The sequence below is a fragment of the Diabrotica undecimpunctata genome, chromosome 10 (genome assembly GCF_040954645.1).
Source record: "Diabrotica undecimpunctata isolate CICGRU chromosome 10, icDiaUnde3, whole genome shotgun sequence".
In the NCBI taxonomy this organism is placed as follows: domain Eukaryota; kingdom Metazoa; phylum Arthropoda; class Insecta; order Coleoptera; family Chrysomelidae; genus Diabrotica; species Diabrotica undecimpunctata.
In genome coordinates, this window is record NC_092812.1 from 30,037,213 (window position 1) to 30,062,039 (window position 24,827).

Consider the following 24,827-nt stretch of genomic DNA (forward strand, 5'->3'; position numbering starts at 1 on the left):
CAATTCTGTTGCGTAGTGCTTCCGATAGCTCGGCACTAAGACTAGAGTCCTGGCTATTTAGTTTGTCTAAGACAAATGTCAAGGTTGTCTCGGCCGTTATTAAAGTGGACTATCTTCTGCAAAGAGCTTCTACAGCCAGTTTCACCGGTTGAAGAGTGGCGATCAACTCATTGATTATTGACCACTTGTTAGCAGAGAATTTTATCGCTGAATCAATGTCTATCAACGCTTTATCGATGCCAACTTTTAGACTGTAGAAACGTTCCAGGATACTGAGCAAACTGGTCCACCTGGTGCGGCAGTCAAGAATCAAACTTAATTCCTTGCCTTTCTCTTCCTTGACATATTTTTGCAAGAACGTGTCGTCTTTGGTAGGTGATTTTTTGAACGTTTTAACAACTTTTCGTATTTTCATGAGTAGATCGCTGTAACGGAAAATCAATTCAACAAGACTCGCCGATGTTGGTTCGATTGTTACTGCCAATCCTTCATATATCTCTGTCTCCATATCTTTATTTTCGTCTTCATATTCATCAATGTCGTCTATTGCTGCTTGTTTTACTTTTCTTTGAGGTTTCTTTTTATACAGAACGTCTACTACAGCCAAATGAATTCCATGTGCATAGCACAGTTGTTGATAGCAAGGCATGAGCTTGCCAACTTTCACCATAACGGATGCGCCGTCGGTTGTGATACCAAAGGTGTCGGATTCAATCATTAAACCAAAAATTTTCAACCATTCTGCCACTAATTTAATGCAGTGTTTGGCAGTGCACGAGCCGTGAATTCTGATCAAACCTAGATTAAAATATTCTGCATTGTGCAAATTGAGGTTTATGTATCTGTGATTTTTTTGGGAGGTCCACTCGAGGAAGCTCAACGAAAATCTTTGTCCTTTTTGTTTTAAATTAGTAAATTCTTTTATAAGATTTGCTTGGACTTTCTCTGCATACCTGTAAATTATCGCTCTTATAGTGTTCGGAGAAGTTGGTAATTGAAATCCACTTTTTGCGAATAACCGTCTCAAGTCGGGTGAGGTACAAAATAAATTCAAGCTAAAACCATCTTTGCAAACCATCCTAGTAACCATATCTTCCATAGAATTTTCTCTTTCAAACTAGGAATCAATAGTCTTCTTCGACTTTTTGCTCGGAACTACTTCCTGATTATCTTTATTTTTTGTCGAGGTTGCTTTGGGCGCATTGGGAGCTGGTATAATGGTGCTGGTGCTGGAACTTGAAGAAGAGACGTTGTGTATCTTTTTCAGATGTCCTTTTAAGCCTGTTGTTAAGCGGTTGCCAATCAACAATTTTTTTGAGCATAAAGAGCATCTTGCACTTCGCCCCTCATCCAGTTTTGTGAAAAAGTCCCGCAATTGTTTTTATCATCTTCAAGAGACATTTTAATTAATATTGGAGTAACTGGAGCAGCATTAAATCTGAAAAGAAAAAAAAACGTTTGTGAGATAAGGGAAGTATAACTCGCCCAGATAAAGAAACAAACTGTAAATGGCAACGGCTATCTGAACGTATGCGTGAATGAGAAAACAAGAACGCCTGATATATGTGTGAGCCTTAGTCTTAGTGTGAGCGAAAAAGCATGACCACCGGCAGCCCTTTATAGACTGTTTCTTTATCCGGACGAGTTATATTTGTTTAATGTTTTGATTGAAAAAAAAAAAACTAAAAATTAAGGGGTTACATAGGTCGGGGTGGTATAAAAAAACGACTTTTTAAAAAAATTATATCTCAAAAAATAAAAATTATTTTTATTTGTAATTAAGACATATAAAAGGATAGTACTTGAAGTACTCTGAAAAAAGAATTTCAGCCAAAAATATTCATTTTTGTTAATTTCACAGTAATTTTTCACCAACAGCCTTTTTCTTGCGGTGGACATGATATCTATAAGGTCTAGCTTCATCTGAAATCAAAAAATTAAAAATTGTCTTGTAGTTTGTACCTCTGTCAAGTGAATAAACGAAGGCATTTTCATTAGATCAAGTCGTTTTTATTTTATACAAAAAAAAATGTATGTAGAACCTTCAAATTTCGTTTTTTCTTTAATTGCACCGTGTATTCTCTAGCCAGAGCTAGAAACTACAAGAAAATTTTTGACTTTTTGATTTCAGATGAAGCTAGACCTAGATATCATGTCCACCGCAAGAAAAAAGGCTGTTGGCGAAAAATTGCTGTAAATTGGGCAAAAATAAATATTTTTGTAAAATATCGCACTCGCACTGTGATAAGATCGGTGTTGATAGTTAAGAAGGAAGTGTTTACTATTGACTGGCGGTCCTTATTCAATTAACTTATCATCAAGTGATATTCTAATCATAAATTATGCTAAATTATTAGATATTTAGTCAAATTACTTACCATTCAGTTTCCAAACAACACACACGGCAGTACAGCAGAATGAGAGAGGATTGGATTAGGCGTGAAAACACTTTTACTGGCGATAGCAGAAAGTCAACTAAAAATTAGACAAATAGAAGAGGTCTAAGAGTCAATGGGTAGGCGTAGGCGGTGCAGTCGAGAGAGTGGGCGAGATTTTCCAGTTCAATCGCACTTGTGGCACGTTCTACCTGCTAGCGCAATAGAATGGCAAGTTGCCGACTCACGGTTTTAAATAAAGAGGCTAATGAAGATATGAAGTAACTTATTTCGAATTTAATAGGTTTGCGGATCCGCGCTGCTGCATGGTTTGCTGGATCCAGCATATATAAAAAAAACGCTGGATACAGCTGGATTGCTGGATGCTGGATCCAGCAATTGCAATCTCTAGGTCGAATCAATCACGTATATTAATTTCATTTTATGTTTCTAAATTTTTGCTTTTTTTTTGACTAGACCATAAGTTGCATCTTCATTATACATGTTCAAATATCCTACGGTTTCGTAGATTTTTTTTTTATATATTGCCTTAAGCGTTTTTGGTAAAGATGCAATGAAACATTTAATATTTAATAATATAAAACAGAACCCGATGAGTGCTTCTTGCATAGCCTACTCTTTTTACTACTATTTTAATACTAAGTAAATATTAGATATGTCATTATTTATAAAGTTATAGTCTTCGTTATAATTTTTTACTTATGTTTATTATACAGAATAGCGGAAAGTAATAAGGGTGAGAGTTAAAATACCAATTACCCTCCAATATACGCAACAATACTGGTTATAGTCCATAAACCCACATATATTTTTATGATAGCTCGTTACATTTGTCCCCAATTTGGCTCATATTTGGTACGAAATGTTGCCAGGTTATTGTTTCATGTAAATACCTCTCGTTTCTATAAAAATATATCTTCTATATATACATTACATCCTGATCTTTTTAACTAGAATTAAAGAGGCGGTTTTTGTAAATTGATACTTATGATTATGCCCTTACACAAAAATAAAAAATATCGCTAAACATCGCTCCCGCTCCGCTCTTGACATCAGGATTTGTCGGGGAGATATGTTAGTCAAATTTATTATTATTATTATTATTATCCCAGATTTAGCCATACGGCTCTCACTCCCTCTAAGGGGAAAATTCACTCATCCCAGATACCTACGGTATCAAAAGGATTGAGCTCTGGTGGGACTCTTTCCGTGTTATCGAGCCCTAGGTGACTTGGTATGCTGGAGTATCTCCCAAAAATTTTCGTACGCATCTGGATGTTGAGAGAAGTACAGCTTTCTGCATGGTCTTGTAGAGATGTTCATTCAGACCTAGCTTTCTTATGTTTTCTAGGAGGTTCTTCGGAATAACTCCAGTAGTAGAGAGAATAATAGGTATTGTCTGGGTACTTTCCATTCTCCACTGTCTTCGTATTTGAATTTCCAGATCCCTGTATTTGGCGATCTTTTCGTTTTGTTTAATACGAAGATTATTGTTGTTGGGTATCGCCACATCAATTAGTGTTGTTTGTCTCTTTAGTTTATTAACTAGTATGAGATCTGGTCTATTATGTGCCACTGTTTGGTCTGTGAGCACAGTGCGGTCCCAGTATAGCTTGTAGTTATCATTCTCAAGTATACTTTCAGGAGCGTATTGATAATATGGGAGATGGTTTGTTTGGAGAAGTCCCAGTTTGATGGCTATCTCTTGATGAAGGATCTTTCCTACTGAGTCATGCCGTTCCTTATAGTCAGTTGCAGCAAATGCCTGGCAACCCCCGGTAATGTGTTGGATGGTTTCTTGAGCTTGACATCCATATCGGCATTTGTCATTTTGGACCTGAGGGTCTTTGATGATATATTTCAGGTAATTTTTTGTTGGTATAACCTGATCCTGAATGGCGAGTAATGAACCTTCTGTTTCAGGGAACAACTTTCCTGATGTCAGCCAATAGTTCGACGCTTTATTGTCGACGTGGTCTTGACTGACCTCATTAGGATGTCGCCCGTGAAGAGGTTTACCCATCCAGGTGCGCATTTTTTCGTCCTTAGTAAGATGGTTTATGCGCATTTCTGGTTCCCTCAGTTTGATCGGTGTTGTATCATCTACTGCACAAATCGCGCGATGTAGAGTAGATGTCTCAGCCTGCACCTGAAAATAAGTTCTTAAATTAGTAATGTGTTTTTCTAGTTGCTCACTTATATCCATAAGTCCTCGTCCTCCTAAATACCGCGGTAATGTCGTTCTTTCTACTGCACATCGAGGATGGTGTTTTTGTGCCTTTGTGAGGTGTGTTCGTACTTTTCGCTGAAGATTTTCTATATCGGTTTTTGTCCACTTAACAATACCAAATGAGTAGCTAAGCGCGGAACATGCGTAGGTGTTTAGTGCCTTAAACAAATTTTTACTGTTAAGGTGTGAACGAAGCAGCTGTTTTACCCTTCGTATAAACTCAGTAGTTATCTCAGTTTTCATTTGCTTATGGTCAATCTTCCGAGCTTGCTTTATTCCGAGGTATTTATACATATCATTTTCACCCATGGCCATTATTATTATTATTATTATTATTATTATTATTATTATTATTATTATTAAATAGTGATAAGGATTATCATTTCCTAGATTTAATATGAGATTCAAGATCACTAGCACCCAAAACAGATGCTTGTGGTACACCACTTAAAACTGTTTTTTTTTAGATGACAGCGACTTGCCAACAGTAACACAAAACTCTCGATTTGTTAAAAAATCACTCAAGCAGATGTCCGCGAATGCCAAAGTGTTCTAGTTTATACATCAATTGTTCTTGTTGGTCCTTGGTCAAATGCTTTTGCAAAGTCTATAACATCCATATGTCGTTTTTTATCCAATGCTGCTGCCTTCCCTGTCTTATCACTTTGCCAGCTTCAATAGGCTCAGTTAGTACTTTTTCCACTTTAACTTTTATTGTGTTCTTTTGGTATTTTTGATCGTTTTAATTATTCCTTAAGGTATCTCTTTTGCGTACAATAATTGGATAACGTCCTTTAATTTGACCAGGTCAAATGTGTTCTTAAGGTCCACAAAACATAGATATGCCGGTTTGCTATATTTTAATGATTTCTCTTGCACTTGCCTCATTATAAATATAGCGTCGGAACATGATCTTCCCGACCTAAAACCTTGTTGTTCTTCTATTAGTGTTATAATTTCATTCAGTTTATTTATCCATACGTGTTTTAACAAATCGTTTCATCGTTCTCTTTTAATAATGGAATGGACACTTTAGAGGACATAGAAGACCTAACATATTTATACAGTTTTTTAGATTGGCTGCAACTTACGATAGATTCTTCATATGCCATTCTGACTTCATTGATATAATTTTCTAGCATTAATGTGTAATTTTTGTGAGTTTGCAAGTCATGTATATCCCCTCTACGTTTATATTTTCGCCATAACTCTCTTTAGTGTCTTATAAGTGATACGAGACGTACGCTTCACGTCTCGAACGCAATTCCATGTCTATCTCTGGCCCAATTCCAATTTAGATGCAGAATAGCTTCAACAGCGTCTCGCACCCCCGTCTTGTTCCTGATTACTTGATTTGGAACTCTATCCTTTTGACTTATTCCCAGCATTAATCTTTTCATCTTGCTCTGCATTGTATCTATTTTTTGTATATACCTTTTTGCCCTAGTGAGTGCTTCAGCACCATATGGAAGTTTTATGTACTGTTTCATATTGTGTATTCAACATCTTTCATTTTTAAAACAAAAAATGGCCATTACTGCGTGATTTCTTAGCATAATTTATTTAATTAGAAAATAGTTTATTATCGAAACGAATTGTCAAATATCGGGTATTATGCCTTAAAACATCAATAACCGTTTGCATCAAATTTGGAAGGGAAAGGAACAAATTTTGATTAAAAACTTAAGGAATACGCTCATATTTTTCACGAAGCATGTTTTGAAGTTGTACAAGACTTTCTAGCTGGCCTAGTTGACTTCTAACCTTACGATGAAGTTCATCCCAAAGATGTTCGATGGAATTCAGATCACGGCTGCAGGCTGGCCATTCTAGAGTATTAGTACCTACTTCCCCCAAGTAATTTGCCACGATTCTCTATACATCAGTGAGCATTCAGGGGCAGCTTCAAATGAGATTCCAGCCCAAACCATGACACCACCACCGCCAAACTTTATTTTCTAGGACATACAAGCTTGGTCATATCTTTCATTGCTCTGTCTTTAAACCGTCTCTCGGCCATCTCCAGACTTCAAAAAGAACCGCGATTCATCAGTAAAGAGAATTCGGCTCCAATTCTGTGTATCCCATTATTGATGTTGAAGATAAAAAATTAATCGATTCGTACAGTGTCTGGGTTGTAATTTGGGAACAATAGCTGGCCTTCTTGTAATTAATCCTCTTTCATTGAGGCGTCTGCTAACCGTTTTCGCACTTACATTTACATTTCGAACCTCCTGCAGACGGTTTCTTGTAGTAATTGCAGGTCAACGTGAGTATGTACCAGTCTCTATAAAGCAATGAAAGCTCTCCGTACTGTAGTTATTGGAATACCTAAAGTTTCTGTTACATAAACTTGACTTCGTCCGTCTTGTAGCAATGCAATAATTCCAGCAACATCTACTGTAGATAACACAATATCTTAATTATTCACTTAGTCGAAATTCACGTTTGAAAAGCTAAATTACTGTTTAATTAAATGTTTTTAATATAGAACATAAACAGCAACTACAGAAAACAACAACATAAACGTCAACACTGCCAAAAACAAGCATACATGATGGCAATAAATATTTAAATTGAGACGCAATATGAAACAGTGCATAAAACTTCCTACGAATTTTTATTTTCGGAAATTTATAGGGTGGCCACCTTTTTTGCCGTTCAGTGTATATTATATAATTTAAAAATGGCTATTTAAGATCTTTTTTTGAGGAAACAGAACATTTCGGCTGTTTGTAATAATTTCAGGATTTTATCGGCAAAATAAGAACGTCCGTGCTAAAAGAGAAAATTAATTAAAAATGGTCCTGTTTTGAACCCGAAAAATCGGGAAACGCAGAGAATTTTAATTATTGTTTAAGGCAAATTATAAAGTAATAATGTCAGCACTCAGTGAAAAATTAGTTAAAAAACCAGCTGAATACATAAAATACTTAATCAGTGATAATCAATGTATAAGCAATTAAAAACTGAGAGTAGGTTTTTGATAAAAAAGTTAATTAAACAAACTTTATTTATTTATTTTTGATTTATTTACGCTGTAACCACAAGGGATATTAGCGGCCTAAAAATATAATACAGGTAAAGTTAGAAAAAATTACAATAATTGATACAGTCCTGAGTCTGTTATACTTAAGATAACTTATTGTGTTTTTAATGTTCATGTTTTTTCATAAGGCTTCCTTTATATTAATTGGGATAGTGTGCTTCTTTCTTGCTGCTTCATATGTTTTGCACTGAGTTAGTATATGCTTCACAGAGAGTGTTTCTTGACAATTTTCACACATTGGCGGCACAGTTCGCGTAAAGAGGTATTTATGTGTAAAGTTACTGTGTCTTAGTCGGAAACGTGTTATTCTCACTTGGTCGTGTCTATTCGCTGTCGGTTGGAGCCACGGTTTAACTAATTGTTTGATTTCCTTGAGTTTATTTTGTGATGCACTCCACTTATTTTGCCACGAACTTAACACTTTTTATTTTATTTCTGACTTGAAGTCATCTGAAGAAACTTCATTATAGAAACTTGATTATATTCTCCATAAGAATGGAGTCCTGGCTGAAGGATGCTAAGCGGGCTAGTTCATCTGCTTCTTCATTTCCTTGTATACCTGAATGTGATGGAACAAACATGAAGTCAACGGTAATCTTATTATCATTTAGAATCTCTATTTCTGATTGGATATGTGAGACAATTGGATTATTGGTATATAAACGTTTGATAGTGTGAAGTGAGCTTAGTGAATCGGTTATTATGAGAGACGGGGACTGTTTCGACTATTTGATGTGGATAAGTGCTTGTAATATTGCAAACAACTCTGCAATGTATGAAGAAGTAATGGGGTTGAATTTAAATTTTAAGGATGTATTGGGTGTGAGGATTGCTGCACCAACACCGTCTGAAGATTTGGATGCGTCAGTGTATATCTTATAGTGATTTTTATAAGTTTCCATTTCTATTAAGAATGATTGTTTGATCAGGTCTGTTCATAGTCTTACTTTTTTTATATATACTAAGTTTAATATTAATCTTGAGAATTGGTACTAATTAAGGTGGAGAAGTTAGGAAATTTGTTGGGAGAATTTCAGGAAATTCAAGATATAGGTCATGAAGGTTTCTTCTAACTTTTTCCTAAAATGGTGAATCTAGTCCTGTTAAAGAGAAAGTGTCTTGAAATCGATCTGTGAACGTATTAGTATGAGTAGGATGTTCTTTATTTTTAATGGATGATTAGGATGATTTTTTAAGTTCTGTATGTTTTTTTCAGGAAAAATTTTGTTCGACAACCATACCTAAAAATCTGATATTATTTGTGAAACTGAGGGTTTGATTATATAGCTTCAGATGTGAAGTTAGAGTGTTATGTTTTCGTGTGAATAAAATACATTTAGTTTTTGTCGGTGAAAATTGTAATCCGATAGTCCTAGACCCTGATTTTAACTGATTGATTGTTTGTTGTAAATGTTTTTAAATAGATGTAGAGTATATTAACTGTATATCTATATTAGTATATAACATACTGGTCTCCCCTACAAATATTGCTAGTTTTCGAGATACTGGGTGTTTAAAGTTTAAATATTGATATAATTTTGTGTTTCCACGATTTCTATTTAAAAATTGACAAGTTTACATTTTTTGGGATGAGGATTCCTAATTTATACTCTAATTTAGTATTATTAGCATATTCTTAATAGTCAACTAGACCACTCAAAGAAATTAGAAGACGCATTGAAATAGCAAGATCTGGTTTCATGAACATGCGTAAAATGCTCTGTAACCCCAAGCTATCAGTCTTAAGAAGATTGAGAACACTAAAGTGTTATATGTGGTCTCTATTACTATATGGCTGTAAGACCTAGACATTAAAACAGTATGACGTAAACAAATTTAATTCATTTGAAATGTGGATGTACCGCCGAATGCTAAGAATAAGCTGGACCAGCAGAACTACGAATGAAGAAGTACTGAGAGCAATGAACACACGTCCTCATCAAAATTAGAAAGACATCATAAATATAGGACACATAATGCGCCATAGGGAATTTGAGCAGCTCCAGGTAATATTAGAAGGCAAGATTGAAGGTAAAAGAGCATAGGACGAAAGAAAAAATCTTGGCTACGAAACGTCAGAGATTGGACCAACCTCAACAGAGAAGGTACTTAGGAGCAGGAGGTAAAATGTTTGATATCAAATCATATAATACTTTATTAATTATCCTACTGATATTATATATGAGCGTATACTATTTTTTCGTACTAAAATTTAGAAGTATTAATATTTTTGTCTATTTTAAGTTAAACGAAAATGTATGCCACACATGTGGCATATGTGGTGTCCTCTATCAGCTAAATCAAAATATGATGCATCAGATTATAATTGCTCATACTCAAAAGGCCCCAGTTATAATTGTTTGTGCATAAATGTCCACAACCGTGAAAGTTTGAAAATTTTAAAAGTCAAATTTAACACACTGTATCTTTCATAACATGTATCAACATTTTATTGAAGATAATTTTATATACCTAAGAACCACCCTGTATATTCATAAAAGAATTTTACTATTACTGTACTTTTATCAATACTTTGTTTCATTTCTCAACATTTTTCATCAACTTTTATATATAATAAATGTGTTTTGAAATTTTATACTATTTATAAAAATTTAACCAGATTTACAAAATCCTGTATTTTGTCGAGACTGTTTTCCTATGCAATGTTGAAATATCCCAGCGAGGAAATCGTGTGAAGTTTTAGCACTTTAAATCCCTACTAGAAGAGTGTCACTCAACTATTTAAAATATGTTTAGCATGTGCATACGAATTGAGTTTCGGCTCCAAACTTGCACTTTGCACTTGCCGTGCAATCTTTGTTCTGCATTGTCAACACGTTTATAGGATAAAGTTTAAAAAACTTTTTAGACCGAAGTAGCTTAGGTGAGAATGTTATTTTTACTTATATGTTAATATAATTCTGAAACTAGTTTCTTGTATTATTTTTGTGTTACGTACTATTTTTATAGGAATTACCCTAGATATTTTGTATAAAAACGGGATTTTGTATAAAAATATCATGCAAGGAAAAATAGCAGGTAAACGCAGTCCAGGACGAAGAAGAACCTCATGGTTGAATAACTTGCGAGATTGGTATGGTGTTAATACTAGCATGCTATTTAGGGTGGCAGTGAATAAAATTAAGATAGCTATGATGGTAACCAACGTTCTTCATGGTACATGAAGAAGAAGAACTCCTCAAAAATAAATGAATTCCAACGAGACTTTGTATATCAAAGCAAGGTCATTTATCCACGAGCTTTTGTGTGTCTGGGGGAACGTTTGGCACTTCCGATTGGTCTGGCTGCTTACAAATATTATTAAATTAGTTCTTTGAGTATTATATAAAATAATCAAGAGTAAGAATATAAGAAGTTACGTTTTTTTTGGAAGTTTTAAAGCATCTAGAAAAAATACCGCCAACTAAATAAGTCTGGAAGTATTCGTTATTAATTTTTGGTAATATTTTCTAAAACATACGTAACAATAAGCACTGAGATTTGAGAAAAGTAAGTACTATTTTATATATGTAGCGAGCCTTTGTGTAGTCCGGGCCTATAAAACAATAATCAGGCCCGTAGTAAGTTATGGTTGTGAAACATGGGTGGTGACACAGAAATCTGCCAATGCATTAGATGAGTTACGAAAGTCAAAGCCGAAAACGGTTTTTTAAAAAATTAATTTTCGTAACAAAATTTATTTATTGAGAACGTACAGGTATGGTAACAACTACAAAACAAAAAGCTCTTAATCTAATAAAACACTGGTATATATAGTCTTTCTATATGTCGTCACATATTGGATAATCCAGGGACGTAACTCCTCCGCCCTTAGAAAGAAGCATATCCTTGGGGTGTGCTTCTTTACACAATAAATCCTTGGGTTTCTTCTTTTCTTGTTTCTTTTTGTTTTCTTTCTTCTTGTTTTCTTTGACGCACAGTTTTACAATATTTAGTTAAATAATATAAAATTAAAATGAAAATTATTATATATATACAGATTGTCCAAAAACTTGTTTGCTTAAAATAAATTGAATTATTATCTTTTAAATTATATTTTTGTGTTTCTAACTTTTCTAAAATATCTTTAGTCTTTCTAAGGTTAATTGTATTAAGATTTATTGGTGAAAAATTTGAACTTTCATTTTGAAAAATATTAATAGAAGGAATAACTTTTGGAAGATTTATATGAGCAAAGTGACTTTTACTAATTTTTTCTGTTTGGAAGACTTCATTCTTGATTTTCACGGTACATTCAGGAACTGATTCTAAAACGTAGCTTCCATGTATTGGTAAATTTTCTTTTGAGTTTGGGCACTCAATAATTGCTAATTCTTCTTCTGGAACTGTAACTATCCATTTTCCGTCGCTGATTCTTGTAGATTCTATCTTCTTTATCTTTACTTCGAAATATTCACATGACAATGCCTTTTTCTTGAAATTTATTAATTGGACTGCACAAGGGGCTTCTTCGGTTATCGTTAGTCTATTACTTCCTTTACATATGTACTCTTCTGAGTCTATTTCTGTGCATATATCTTCCATGTAGATATAGCTAAATTCATTAAGTGCGAGGAAAGGTTTGTAAGGTAAATGAATAAGATAATTTGAGTTGTTCATTGGAATAGGAATAGGGAATAGCTGGTAATAATCATATATTTCCGATTCAACTAATGGAATCTCTAATACAAATGTAATTATAGAATTTACTGAATAGCTCTTAATATTTATTATTTTCTCATACTGAATTATTTTTCCTAGTGTAGAATCAAAAGGTATTAATTTTGACTTTGTCTGAGATTTTGCTTTCTTTATTTCATTTAAAAGTTCAATTGGATTTACTATAGAATTGTGCAAGGTATTTATTTTGGCAAATGAGATTGCAGTTTCTACTTTTTCAAAAATATCATAAATTGTTTGATAAAGTAAAGTAATTTGATTTATCACTATAAATGACTGAATATGTGTATACATACTTTTTTCAAATAAAGCTAATTTATTCTCTATAGCTTCAATTTTTGATTTCAAAATCAATTGATTATGTGAAATATTATTTATAGCATTATTAAAAGTATTTATAGAATCTTGCAATAAAGATATTTGTCTTAGGGAATTTACTTTTAAGTTACTTTGATTATCTTTTAATTGTTTTATTTCGTTTTCTATTCTTTGTGCGTCTTCTTGGTCCATATTTCCTGTAATACATTTTATTATTGTTCCTAGAGGATTTAGAAGTCCTCTTTTTATTCTTTTTTCTTCCTTATACAATGATTAAGTCTAAGTTTCTTGAGATTTTCTTTTTGTAGATAATCTATTTCTTCTTCTTCTATGTCCATCTCCTCAATATGATATGACTGAATATTATTTAAATTTTCTTCTTGAATATATTCTACATTAAAAGGTTCCGTAAATTTAATTTCCGCTGGAGTTTCTCCTAGGTTACTTATCATAGTAAAAGCGTTGTGATCATTTATTTCAATTAAACATGAAGGAATTTCTGCATTTCCGATTTTTGTATAATTTAGTATCGCTGTACCAGATCTTCTGTTAACTGGGACTTTAACTTTTTGAGCAGTTCTTGGTGGTATTATTATTTTACTAGGTTTAAAATATTTTTGTTTAGTTGGATCTTGTGATGTTAAAAATATTGGAAGAGAAATGGTTGGGGTCTTTAGTTTTGAATCTTTAAAATCAATAATAGCATTGATTTGTGATAAAAAGTTGCATCCTAGCAAACCGTCAAAATTAGGAGAGAAATCGAAAAGATAAAATTTATGACAATTTGGATTTTTAAAACTAGGGAATATTGGAATGGTCATAGTTTCATTATGAATTGAAGTAGCGTGTGCAGTATGCACAGCAAATTGCTCAGGAATTATATATTTCGAGAAAAGTTCTCTTGCGAGGTCAGGTCTAAAAAAACTTTGTTCTGATCCTGTATCTATTAAAAATGTAGCATTAATTTCTGGAATTATTATCTTAGGTAATTTATCATATTGTTTAATAGCATTAAAATTTATGTGGCTGTACTTGTTGAGGCTTGGACTGGAAAATTTTCATCATTATATATTCTTCTTTCGTTTTCATTGCACCTTCCTAAATTATTATTATTATATGTTCTATCATTATCATTATATCTTTCTTCTCTTACATTATTACTCGTTATTTTATGATTAAATAAATGATTTGGAGAACGTCTATCATTTCTAAAATTACTTCGTAAACTAAAGTTATTGGAACTTGTATCCATTGGCTCAGGTCGCGTTGAATTTCTGCTTTGATTTTGGGTATGAATAGATGGCTGATATCTAGGTATATTTGGAAATTGTCTTTGAAATTGGTTACCATTATTATTATTAAAACCATTGTTCGAAAAACTTTGACGATTTTGAAAATTATTATTTGGATTTCTGAAAAAATTATTATTTCTGAATTGACTAGAACTTTGGGAAGAATGTCGATTTTGAAAATTATTATAATTCGAAAAATTATCATTTCGAGAAAAATTATTTCTATTTGGAAATGAAGAGTGTTGTGAATTATTATTTGAATTTCTATTGGAATTATTATAGGATCGAGAATTATTAAAACTTAAGGGTCTTGTATTATTATTTCGATTTTTAAAAGTAATAAAATTTTCTTCTTCTTTCGCGAAAGCCATTGCTTGTTCTATTGAATCAGGATTCTTTAATCTGACTACTAACTGCATGTGATAATTAAGGCCATTGATAAAAGTTTTAAGACAAAGATCTTCATATTGTTGAATTTTTAATATTTTTACATTTAACTGGTCATTAGACATATTTATTTTTGAACAAAGAATGCTTCTAGCATCCTGGATTCTTAAACCAAAATTTTGTGCATTTTCGTTTCTTTCTGGTTTCATTGAAATTATATCTTGTATTAAACAATCAATTGATCTCTGATCAGAAAATGTTACTATAAGAGAATCTTTAACTTTTGCCCAAGAATCAAGTTCTGTTCTTGATGCAATAAGGTCTGCTGCTCTGTCAGTTAGCTTACTTAAAACAGTATCGAAAAGACAAACATTTATAGGATTATTTGCATCTCTATTGCTATGATTATTTAAAAAATTTTCACATGATTTAATAAATCTATTTAATTGTTTCGGATTGCCATCAAAAGTAGGAATGTTATCTGCTTGATATTTAATTAATTGAAAATTAGGTTGAGCCATTTCGTTAAATGTTAAATTTACTAAATTATCTAAAATGTCCTCCACAGTGAATCAAACAATATATAATATATAGGTAAAAATATGGATTTTGGTAAAATAGGAAACACTTACATGAATATTTTCATTTTCTATAGACTTCAGACTATTTTTGTTCTTCCGTCTGCACCAATAGGATTCTGGACGATGCTGGTTCCTTCTCCCTGGTCTTGGCTTCTCCAATAGGCTGTGGACAATGTTTGTTCCTAGCCCTGGACGTTTGGCTGTTACCGTACCCGAAATGTGGATTTTTTCCGTTAATCTTTAAAAAGAAAAATTGCACACGAAATTCGGCAAGGTTAACACGAACACTGTACAATTTCGAAAAATCCGAATGACTGCGCCAGTTACGAAAGTCAAAGCCGAAAACGGTTTTTAAAAAAATTAATTTTCGTAACAAAATTTATTTATTGAGAACGTACAGGTATGGTTACAACTACAAAACAAAAAGCTCTTAATCTAATAAAACACTGGTATATATAGTCTTTCTATATGTCGTCACATATTGGATAATCCAGGGACGTAACTGATGTGTGTGAAAGAAAAATATTACGTAGGATACTGGGCCCAATAAGTGAAAATAATAACTGACGAATTAGGTATAATAAAGAAATATACGAGCAATATAGCGAACAAACTCTAGCACAATACACTAAACTGCAGAGATTACGGTGGACAGGGCACGTGGTCCGCATGCATGAGAATATAATCCCTAGAAAATTACTAAATGCAAGAATGCAGGGAAAAAGACCTGTTGGAAGACCTAAAAAGGTGCGATGAGGTTGCTAGGAACTGTCTGAGAACGCGTTCATGGAAAAGAACAGCGGTAAACCGAAATGATTGCAGAAGCTTTGGAAGGAGGCCAATGCCCGATTCGGGCTGTAGTGCGATTGAATGGATGGAGCCTTTGTGTATGTTTATAGGAAAGTTGGGCCCTTCTGATTAGTCTGGATTTAACACTTTGTCCAGTCACCACTACGAGATGGTCGGCGTCTCCTAAACGTTTGTCCTATGAGCTCTCCAAGGTATGCGCAGCATTCTTCTCCAGCACCACATCTCAAAGGCATCAATTTTTTGGCGCTTGCGCCCGCGAAGGGTCCAAATCTCTGCCCCGTATATAAATATTGAGAATAAAAGGGCATTCACCAGTCTCGTCTTGATATTTTGAGGGATAGATCTGTCTTTCCCAACTTTAGTTATGCGACTCATCGCATTTTTTGCAATACCAAAAACGTCTCCGAACTTTTGCTTCACAGTTACCATCGATAGTAATACTAGACCCGAGACAAAACTGTCGACTATCTGGTATTCCTGTAACATGTTAGTCAGTCGAATAGTATGAAATCTGTCGACCACCATTATTTTTGTCTTAGCTTTATTGATTTTTAGACCAACTTTATTGCTTTCGTACTCAACTCTTCGCAGGAGATTAAACATTTCTTGCTCATTTGCTGCTATAAGTCCAGTATCATCAGCAAATCTTAAATTGGAGATTTTCCTACCAGCCACTGTTACTCCACTGCCTATCCATCTAAAGCCATCCTCGTGACAGATTCACCATAAATGTTGAATAAACTAGGTGACAACACGCATCCTTGTCTAACACCTCTTTCGATCTTAAATTTGTTTGAGAACTTCTGATCTGGTCGTACTGTTGCTATATTGGACTGATAAAAATTTTTAATAAGTGTCATCAGGTGCATTAGTGTGCTCATTTCTAATAAAATAGACCACAGATTTATCCAGCTTACACAATCAAACGCCTGTAGACAATTGATACCAGCCTTCACAGTCCAGGTCTCGGTACCACGTACCAACACTGACGAAATATAGCATTTGTTCATTCTTTGACGTAATTTAAATTTAAGCTATAGTTATAGAATAATGATTTTCTTTTTAGAAACATGCGAGCTGTGTTTTGTCATTTATTATGTTTATTTGGAAATTGTTCGTCCTGCTTAATAAGAGTTCATGAAGTATGTTAAAGTTTTCAACTTCTACCATTATTGGTGATGGTTGTTGTAATTTTTTGTTTATCTAATTCTTAAACTTTTAAACTGTTTTGCGAAAGATTTAATGATGTATTTATCGGTCTCGAAATAGGCCTGACCATACAATAGATTGTTAGCAAACGGGAGAGAAAGACGATGAATCCAGCTCAGAATAAGTAATACTCGAAAGACTCGACTACTTGATTTGCCTTAAAACATTACCTTTTCTTAATTTTAGGTTAGAATACAATCCTTATTGTCCTAACAGAAAACCTTATTGCAATGATAGGCTTCCACAGGTGTGGTAAGACCAATGTCTAGCTAATCATTTCTCAAAGTTTATTATTTATTAAAAGATTCTTTGAGTGATTGAAAAAGGACCTTAAAATATTTTTATGCTAAGCCTCAAGTAGTTCATTGTTCATCGTAAAACGAACGGAACTGAACATAAATACATAAATCCGTCGTACACCCTCTTCACATACAAAAATCTTGAGAAAAACAAAAATTGGAGATAATTTAAAAACTTCGGAGAATAAATCAGGAGGTAAGTGAGGCCCAGTGTTTTCACTCTTATTATGAACTCTCTTTCCCTCCTTTTTCGATAGCGATGAGTTTTCATGTGTGAAATTTCCACTTCATACATTAATTCTTTATAAAGTTGGAAGTAGTTCTTCTCAAATTCGAATAACTTTTCAAAGGGTATTTTTTATTGAAGTGGAGAAATTTTCTCTCCTTCGTGTTTACCAGGCTTATGGATAGAAAATTTCAAATTGTATAGCGTAGAAAATATTATTTATTTCCAATTTATATTTTTTATCGAATTTATGAAACAATTATACTCGATTTGACAATGCATGACAGCACAATTTTATGGCAAAAAATTACAATGATCTTTATACAGGACTTACACAGGAATTTTAATTGTTACTATTGTTTTTTTTTTATTATCTTATTTCTCTGATAAGATATGAAACTTGAAACACGTGTAGGAGAATGGTGAAACTCGAATTGAAAAGAAATGCACTCGTCTACTTTCATTTCAACAATTTGCTACATTTGATACTACATTTCACAAAAATGAAACGGTGAATCGGCATAATTTTCATTACTATGCATAAAACAATGACTATTTTGTTAACACTCACAGTCAAACTATGTGGTCTATAAATGTTTGGGGTGGTACTTTTTGGCGATTATGTGATTGGCCCACATTTTTTTGACCGTCGTGTGAATGGTGCCATATATATGGATTTCATCTAAATAATAACTTTCCTGAGAGGTGGATAGGCAGAGGAGGACCAACTGTTTGGCCACGGCGATCACCGTAATTCTTCAAAAGTCATTTTTTCATGTGAGGCTATATAAAAGACCATGTGTACCAGAAGCCTATAATAACGCCAGATGATATGAAAAATAGAATAAAAGAAGCTTTTAATAAAATTGACTTACAAATGTTAAGAAATCTGGCTCAGCCATTTGAATATCGGTTACAAATTTGTATAGACGTTGAAGTTGGACATTTTGAACATTTACTTTAGTTTTATTTCCTTAATATCACATTAATTGTTACATTCATTACATTGTAACGAAATATTTTGCTTACCACATAGGATATTATTATGGGGGGTTGAAAATTGGGGACAGAAATGATTGGGATTAGAGATAGCAGCAAAGCAAAATAAACAAAACTGTTGCGAACGGCTCTCAGGGTTTATTTGGAGTAGCTGGGTTGTGGATAGGTTGAATGGCAAGGAGATTTAGATTGGGGCAACTACAAAAATGAAACAACGGGATACTTACATGAATCTCCTGGAACAAACAAAACACAAGAGTTCCCTCTAGCTATTTGAAATAGGGACGCCGCTTCGAGGAAACTTCCTGCTGGAAGAAAGACAAGATTCTTCCGTCCTAAAAAACACAAGAAAAAAGGGTTAGAATCTTTTTTAAAATAATGAGACAAAATCGTTTAGAGAATGAATCTAAAACTAAATAACTCTAAAGGGGGTATGACCTGGACTATACTATACTCTCTCTGCCACGCAAAAAAATGCATCTCTAAACTGTGAAAAAAGTATCCTAAAGCGGCTGCTTAGGACATTGAGGTTGAAATTAGGACTAGACGCAAACCTTGGACTCGGCTTCTTAAAAACTCAACACTGGAACATGTTGTAATCCTTCAAAGTTGTTGCAGGCGAAACAATTCTCTTAGATACTTAGAAACATAGAAATAGTGGTTACTCTTCCAAAACTGACACTTTACATAGAGTATAATTCACTATTCTCAACAAATTTTGCCGGCTTCTTGACCGGCCTCTCTCCTCTGATCCTTGCAATGGGACAACCCAAAAATCTTGTCAAATCGCTTCAAATTATATCGCAAAACAACGTTGAATTAAACAACTTTTAAAATTGTAGAAATACACACGTATTATATGGATCATTTAACTTCGTAGCCGAATTCTTTCTTGGGGAATGTATGATGTGTACACAAACACACCAAATTTTATATAATATAGCGCAGGAATGTACTAGATAATTTTTTATTATTTGAATATAAGATAGTTTTTAAGGAATTTTTTGCATTGATTTTTGGAATTTGTTCGGAAATGAGATGCAATAATTTGCGCTTCTGAGTTTCACTCTTAGATTCGAAAGTGTTTGGGGCTGATTGTGTATTGATACGGTCGAAACTGTCCCATAATATAGGATGTACATTGAAAGAATGAATAGAAGACCAGATATTGAAAATACTGCTATTTGTGACATCTAGTTTTCGTTTAGTGGAATGAATAGCTTCACGGAGAAGCGCAAAGCTGGCCTAACAAAATTATCTTAATAAGCGACAAAAACTAGAATTTCTACTCAAAGTGGATATTTTTTTACATAATTTTCTCATCTCAAAGGATAATAACCTAAAGCTTTGTATTTATAAAAGCTCCTTAGGCAGGTAAAGCTTTGTAATATAACTTAATAAATTTTCTATTTTTATTTTCAAATTATATACTAGTTTGTATAAAACGCTCTCATTGTAAAATTAGATTTTATCTTTTAATATTTCCTTCTTTAAATTAAAGACACATTGTGTGAATATCCGAAAGATAAGATAATCCGAAACAAACAAGAAACGAAGTTTCCACAGAAAAAAACTGATCATTGGGAAATCATGTAACATTACATAGATGGGGGTATTTGCGTTGTAAGTTTGACTTTAACAGTACAATTTATTATTAGTTCTTTAACTTTTTTAACTGTCTCGAATAAAGATTTGATTACGCTGGCAATTATTATTAACACTATTCTCATAAAACTTACTACGAAGATATTTTAAAAATTTTTATTTGCATAATCATATAATTGCTAAAAAAATTGTGTAAGACATTTCGTTTACATTATAACATACTGTACTTTAAAAATGTCTGATAACAAAACAATAATGGTTAATTCGTTGTTTTTTTCAGGTAAGTGAGTTTACAATACTTTCCTCAAAAAAAAAATGTAAGTATTAAGGAATTACTATAATTAACTCAAAAAGAGGTACACATTTTATACCCTGTAATTTTCCGTATCACCACCGAATTCCATGAAGATTGTAATTCAGGTTCCATTTGCCCTTCACTTTACTTTTATACTTGTGCCGTTGGTTCCTTTCTATTTTTTAGGGGTGAAAGCTACCCCTATTAGAAAAAAATCGTATAATTGTAAATTAAAGTGGGTAATTGATTCAAATCAGATTTTAATGTAGTGAATGAATGTAATTAACATTAAATAACATAATTTAAGCATTTATCACAGTTTAACCCCTAAATCTCACCCTTAGATTTTAATTATAATTAAATCAATGTTATTAAATAGCTTGTCTCCACTAATTTGCAAGGAATTTTGGATTAAGATTATAGTTGTCCTCCACTTTAAAACTGAACTTTTGCCCTTAGTTGCTTTTTATTTTTTAAGGGTAAAAACGACCCCTAATGAAAAAATTCTATAATTGTAAATTCAAGCTATTCGGAAATATTTTTTTGCCTTACATAACGCATCAACCACGCAGGGATATTAGCTTGTATGGATTGTGATACAGAGTTACAACCTAACAATAAAATATTAACCATAGCAATACATAATTAGAAATAAACCTAAATCTATACAAAGTAAAATATTAGATTTTTGAAAACATCTTGCAGTCTTTGAGAAAGGCGAAAATATTTTTAGTATCACTGTCTTTTCCAAAAGCACTATTTAATGTTGATGGTATATTATACATTTTGCGTTGCACATCATACTTGGGGCACTGCAATAAACAATGTTTTACCATTAAGACACTTTTACACATGTCACACACAGGTTTATCAGCACGTTTTAGTAGGTAGTCGTGTGTTAACCGAGTATGACCAATCCGGAGGCGAGTGAAGGTTACTTTTTCTGTTCTATTGTTAAATTTCAACTTCGTACATCTTCGTTGGGGAGTTCTTTCATGCACCCTGCCATATTGAATTAATCTTTTCTTTAAAGAATGCTTTCAGGTCGGTGTGAAGAGATTTCGTATTCTCTTCTGCGTTTGGGTTAGTAGGTGCATTTTTTGCTATTTTGTCTACAACCTCGTTTCCTTCGATTCCGGTATGTGACGGTACCCATATAAAATTAACTTTAATGTTTATATTTTCTGCATGTTTTAGTTACTTTTTAAGAAGGAGTAGTGGACGATTACAGTAGAGTTGGTTTAATGCCATTATTGAGCTGAGAGAATCTGTAATAATGATATTTCTCTTTTTATTTTTGTTAACTATCAGAACTAGTGATTTTAGTATCGTATACAGTTCAGCAGAGAACGTTGTTGTATATGAAGGTAATTTGTAAGCTTCTGTATAATCTGATGAGTAGATTGCTGCCTGTCTTCGTATTTGGAGGCGTAAACTTTGAAACAGCTACCATCTTTGCTTAATATTTTAAGAAATTCATGATTAATTTGACTTGCTGGCGTTTCTGATTTTGTCAATAAGCTGGTGTCAGTAGAGGGAAGTCGAATTGTCCAAGGAGGAGAGATTTGAATTGAGGAGATATCGTAGGTGTCTGGAAAATGGATACCTATTGTTATCAAGTAGGTATGTAGGCGTTAATAAAAAGGGTGATCAGTTCGATTTAAAGTTTGGAAACAACTTTTGAAGAGGTCAACGAATACGTTGTGTATAACTGGATTATCTTGATTAGAGGATACTGCCGCGGCATAAGAATGACTTAGATATTGTCTTCTAAACGCAAGTGAAATCTCTTCAGTTTCCCAGTATAGGGTTTGTATTAGACTTGTGTGGTGTGCTCCTAAGGAAGTTCGAAGACCTGTATTTTAAATAACATCTATTGTTTTTAAGTACGTTTTTTTGGAGGAATTGTAAACAATTAAGCCGGAGTTTGAAACGTAGTAGGGCCTTGTAGATATTTACTAATGTAGAAGAGTCAGCGCCGCATTTTTTGTTTGCGAGTGATCGTAACAAATTTATTCCAGGCTGACATGTCTTTTTTAAATATTCTAAATGTATCTTCCAAGTTAGTTTTTGGTCAAAGATCATACCAAGGAATCTAACTTCGTCTACATATTTAAGCTGTTCCCCATTTAAATATAAGTTCTTCGTTTGTATTTGGTGACTTTTCTTAAAACATACTGCTTTCATAGCTACAAGAAACAGAGTAGTGCTAAGGCCCTGTGGTATACCATTTTCTTGATTTTTTGTTGAGGAATATACGCCTTCTACTCTGACTTGAAATTGTCTATTTTTTAATAAGTTTGATATTTATTTGGGTATATTACCTCTTATTTTCCATTCGCTGAGCGTTTTTAGAATTGAATATTTCCATACTAAATAATAGGCTTTACTAATGTCGAAAACTATTCCAATACAGTGTTGTTTAATTGCGAAAGCCTCATGTATTTCCGATTCTACATCAATAAGGTTTTTGGAAATATTTAATTATACAATGACATTAAATTTAGAATTCTTTACTGTTTTATTTTTTTGCCACATAATTTCTACCCTTATACAAACCATCCCTTGGTGGCAAGATTTAGTCAGTCGCGCACTATCTGTGTTGAAAATGTAAGAACTGACCTTCAACTGGAACTGTGTGATTTGCAGTCAGATCCTTTTTATCGGGGAAGACCAGAAAGAGGATTCGACTTTTTTAAATTATTACCGGAGAAACGTTATTCCAATTTTTAAGAAAATTTGGTCTTAGAATGAGTTTCATCCTTGGAAGCACGTACCTTTGTAAAAGCAGCTTTTACAATATATAAAATATATAAAATTCAAATACAGATGTTCACACTCTGATAAAATTTATAAATTTTCTACATGCAATTGTAATGTAACTTAGCTTCTTGGATAAATAAAAATGGCTATCCAAATACACATCAGTTTTATTCATTATAAATCATGAACCAAGTTGCATATGATGCGGCCGTCACACTTTTATTTTCTTAGATGGTGGTTCTCTCTGGATTCGACCAACATTGGTAGTATATATTAATCAATAAAGATATACTTTGTGGTAATGAGTACCTTATTGTGTGCTATTCAAATAATTCATTATCAACTTCGACTTGAAAATAACGCTTGTAAAAATATGATTTTAAGATGAGACATAGTTAATTTCGTAAATGCCGTTTAAAATTGTACAGCAGTTCTGTGTGCTATGCTTTGTCAAAAGCATGTCATATATCAGAAAAAAGAACAACGATAAAGTAGTAGGTAGATATGGAGAAGATAATACAAACAATAACGGAGAAAGGTTAATAGATATATGTGGTCAGAATGGACTCAGAATCATGAATGGATATTTCCAACATAGAAACATTCATAAATATACGTGGACTCAGGAAACCCGAAACTTAAAATCAGTTATAGACTATGTCATCCTTAAACAAAAAAGTCGACTGAAAACAAAAGACGTAAGAGCATGTAGAGGACCCACTCGCGGCAGTGACCACTACCTCCTACGTTCAGATATTTCATTCCCACATAAAAGAGAACAGAAAACGCCGCAAGATAACCATACAAAGGAGCAAGTACAAGAAGTACGATACAATTTGAATAGTTTACACCAAGAAAGTGTTAGAAAACTATATAAACGTAGACTGGAACAAAAACTAATTGAAACGGAAGATAATACCAGGAATGTTAATCAGTTATACAAAACCATCAAAGAATGTATACACGCCGCTGCCCTAGAAGCACTAGGGCGATATGAAAAGATCGGACAACAAAAACCATATTGGTGGGATCAAGATATTTCGCAGGAAATAACACAGAAAAGAAAATTGTATCAAAAATATCTGAACACAAAAAATGTGGAAGACAGAATCGAATACAAAAGAATGCAAGCGATGGTCAGAAGAAAAATTTGCCAAAAGAAAAATGAATCCTGGGAAAAAAAGTGCACCATGATAAATACATACATTGGTGGAAGCCAAAGTTCAGAAAGCTGGAAACTGTTAAAAAATTTAAGAAACAACAAAAAAAGAGATATTATCCAGTCCATATCACCGCAAACTTGGGAAGAATACTTTAAAGATTTACTAACAGAGACAAGAGAGCCCTTCAAACAGATAGAGAACTATGGTTTACAAGGCGCCAGGCTGATAGGGTCACCAATCAGAATAAATGAGAGAGAAGTCGAAACCGTATGCAGACATCTAAAGAATGGCAAATCACCTGGCCCCGGAAATGTAGCTCCGGAACTCATTAAACATGGACCCAAAATACTAATTCAACGACTACGACAACTTTTCCAGGAATGCATAAATAAACATGAAATACCTGAGGAATGGAAAGAATCGCATATGAGCACCATCCATAAAAAGGGAGATAAATCGAAACCTGAAAACTATAGAGGAATTGCAGTTACTAGTAGTATTAGCAGAATATATGGGAAAATAATA